We start from the raw sequence: 3432 nt of genomic DNA on the forward strand, positions 1-3432 counted from the left end.
AGAGGAAGCTTCCCTCTCTTCATATGCCTTGGATTCTTTGAAAACAGTAACTTTAACCTTAAAACATTAACAATAGGGAAGGTGCCTCTGACTATGCACCGTGCTGCTCAGATGTGGATGTTTGCACTGCTTATCATCCAGCAGCAAAATTCATGTGAGTATCCTCTACCTTGTTTTAGGCAGAACTGGCTGAATTAATGGGAACAGGTTTAACTGATGACCAGATCCTTCTCTCCTGCTCATGTACCAGGGCAGTGTGTGCATGGAAAGCTCTGCTGGTTGACCTGTGAGTGATGTAACTGTCTCCAGAAAGGGATTTCTGACCATGACTTAAGGAACAATGCATCAGTGAAGCAGGACAGAGTTGCCTCACAGAATTTTTTTTCTGGTCATTTTTTCAGTTCTGAAATAAAATACTGTCAATGAGCAAGCTCACATCTTCCATCAGCCTCAAGGGTTCTCTTTTTTTTCATATATTTTTTTTACTTTTCTTGCAGTAAAAATGTAGCTTAAAGTAAAAAGGTTATTTCCTCTATTAGGAATTTTATCTTTAGTTGTACCTGGAACTTCTACTTCATCAACACTTCTGGCTAAGAGAAATCAGGCAAGGTGCACAAGCAAGAAAACACCATCTGTAACGATGACAAACTATAAACACCATTCACAGGCCATTAAGTTTGTAATCTTTTTCTCTCCATCATTATTCTCTTACCTCCATTAAATTCTTCCACAACCAAGTGCAGAAGCCAAAGGTGATGATGGTAGAGTGATAGACAAGAATTTTTATTGTCCTGTCAATGCAGATAAACCCAGAGCTGAGAGAATGTCAGGGAAACTTCCCCAGTGATGACTAAAGTTCAGTAGTCTCTGAAAAATGAAGAAAATACAAATGATTTTTAGGCCTTTTAGGCTTTTAAGATTTATGTTACAGAAGTATCCTGGCTCTGTGGAAGGTTAGTCAGGCTCTGACTGATATTTATTGTTCACAGGAAACTATTATCTGCACTCGATCAGTCTGCTTCAAATTGCAGATTTGCAAGGTTGCAAGACAATCAGAGGCATCCAGCAGCCATGATTCTCCTGAGGAACTGGAAAGGACTAAAAGATGATGGAATGAAAATGACTCAGTGGACACAGATAAGCCACTTGCAAATGATCGTGAATAGCTGCAAAGACCCTCTGTTGGTTGGGGAATGGAAAGTTTGCAGTTTGCAAACTCCACACAACAAAAAAGAAGAGAAAGGAACTCGCTGAGAGTCAGATATAGAATAGATACATCCCCACAGGAACAACAGAAAGAATCAGTTAATGGCCAGTTTTTCTAGAATGGTGACATTTAGGATGTTATAGCAAAACAGTCCCCAGTTTTTGTTTGGCAGTGATGCCACCAGTGGTAGTAGCATTACATGAATATACAGTTTGCTTTGAGAATATACAGTTTGCTTTGTTTGCAAAGAGACACCCCAATGCAAACCCCAGACATTTTCTAGTCAGTTGATTCTCAGTTGCTGACGGTTACAATGCACTCAACTTCCAGGGCTCTGTGAATTGCTCCAACCTGCCCATAAGTCCTCAGTTTACCACCAGACTGGGTTGGAGGGAGTGTTAAAATAGTCAGCTCTTCAGTAGCTGAAGACCATCAGGTTGGTCACGCATCACTTGCTAAATTCATTCTCATTTTTCCTGGTTGCATTCTTGCCTTTCATGTGGTTGGAAGTGTTCACAGTATACATTTTAGTTATTGATGGCAAAAACCTTCTGGGTGTTATGGGGTTGCTTTAAAACAGTCAGGATGAAATGTGACAATTGCTGGGTCATCCCTGTGGTTATCATTCTTATTGGCAGCGGTGAATGAGGTGACTACAAGATACACCTCAGGCTTCCCCCTTTTGCTAATGTTTACTAGTTTCAAAGTTGTTTTAATACAGCTCATTCTGTTTGTGAGCTCCAGCTCGGTTTTCTCCTCAGCTGCATGTTCAGAGCACCAGCTGAATACATGTGGTCCTGATGTAAGTGCAGTTCTTGCAATTCTACTTTACACTCCACCAACTATGAAACCCAGCAGAATCTAAGACCAGCTTTTCAGGGCAGCTTTCCAGGTTACTTAGGCTGCAAAAGCTGATCAAGAGAGAATGTCAGCTAGGAATTTCAAGCAGCAGATTTTCTCATCCACTGTCTTCTGTGGCCTGTGGGGTTTTTTCCACTCCTAAATCCCATGGTAATCCCTGGCAAGGGACAAACACTCAGGAGGTGGCAATGGATTGATGTGTCCAGATCACAAGGGAACAGGATCACAGGATCACTGCAACAGTGAAATTCAAGATCAGCACAGAGGAGCAGATGTCACAAGAGAAGAAACAGGACCCAGTTCCAGGATTCTGGCAGAGTGCTGGATTCAACACCAGCATGGATATGGTAGTTGTGCAGCCACAGGAGTCACAGCTTCAGCCCCTGACTGGAAGGACAAGCTTATTTGGAGAGGGTGACATGCTGCCTTCCTCCCATGGCAAATCCATCCTAGTTTGTTACCTGGGCACAGCTGGCTCAGGAAATATCTGCAGCTGTAAGAGCAGGAAGGAGGTGTGAACCATGAGCGTGGGGTTTGCTGTCCCATTTGTGGTTGCTTGGATGGTGTGAAAACACTCTGGATCCAGAATTGGAAGTGAAGGCAGAGGGATTGCATAAGAGAATTCCCAGAGGAGAAAATCCAGACAAGTTTTACTGTCCTCAGAGAGAGCTGCTGGCTAATAAGCATGACTAGATATTTCAATATAAACAGGATTTGAGGAAAACTGCAACCAAGTATTGCTGCTGAGCACCTTCCTGTACTTGGAAGCAATCTCTGGCTGAATCTGCTCACCACCCAGCCTCCTTGCCAGATAAATTAATGTATGAACTCCCCATCTGAGGTTTTAGCAAAGCAAAACGGGTCTCTAAGTTAAAAAGTGTCAAAATCTTGCACTTTCTTGAGATTACTTTAAACCTCAGTCTTTGCAACAGGCTGCAGCAAGAGGGAGTAAAAGAACAAAAAGCCCTGGCTGTTAATATTTATGGCAACTAGAGCAAAATCGCAACACATTTGCAGATGAATAGGAGCCCCTGTTAAAAGCTGCAGCAGCCTAATTTTAGGATAGAACTGGCTCGGGGTTTGATTGCATGGAATAACAAAGGACAGATTTCATGTTAATTAATTTAGAGGAATTGTTAGTGTCAAAAATAAATAGTTCAATCACGTTTCCAAAAACAGTCTCAAGAAGGGAAAGGAAACTTAGTGGAAAGATGACAGAGATTTTCTTTCACTTACAGATTTCTTTCAAATATTTTGGTCATTTTTTGTCAAATGCATTGCCCCAATATAAGTTACAGGATTTATTTATAATAACACCTATGTAACAATTATCTACCTATTGCTACATAATACAACATACAAGG

At 41.5% G+C, this 3432-nt stretch overlaps 1 long non-coding RNA gene across 1 annotated transcript; it reads right to left on the reverse strand.

The window, feature by feature from the left end:
• Positions 1-457: 457 nt before the first annotated feature.
• Positions 458-2612, reverse strand: LOC136364500 (uncharacterized). Its single transcript, XR_010744158.1, has 2 exons — positions 2530-2612; positions 458-867 (listed from the first exon to the last, which is right to left on the reverse strand). It is a non-coding gene; the product is annotated as an uncharacterized lncRNA (long non-coding RNA).
• Between the last annotated feature and the right edge of the window lie 820 nt (positions 2613-3432).

Source organism: Sylvia atricapilla, chromosome 8 (assembly GCF_009819655.1).
Source record: "Sylvia atricapilla isolate bSylAtr1 chromosome 8, bSylAtr1.pri, whole genome shotgun sequence".
Classification (NCBI taxonomy): Eukaryota; Metazoa; Chordata; class Aves; order Passeriformes; family Sylviidae; genus Sylvia; species Sylvia atricapilla.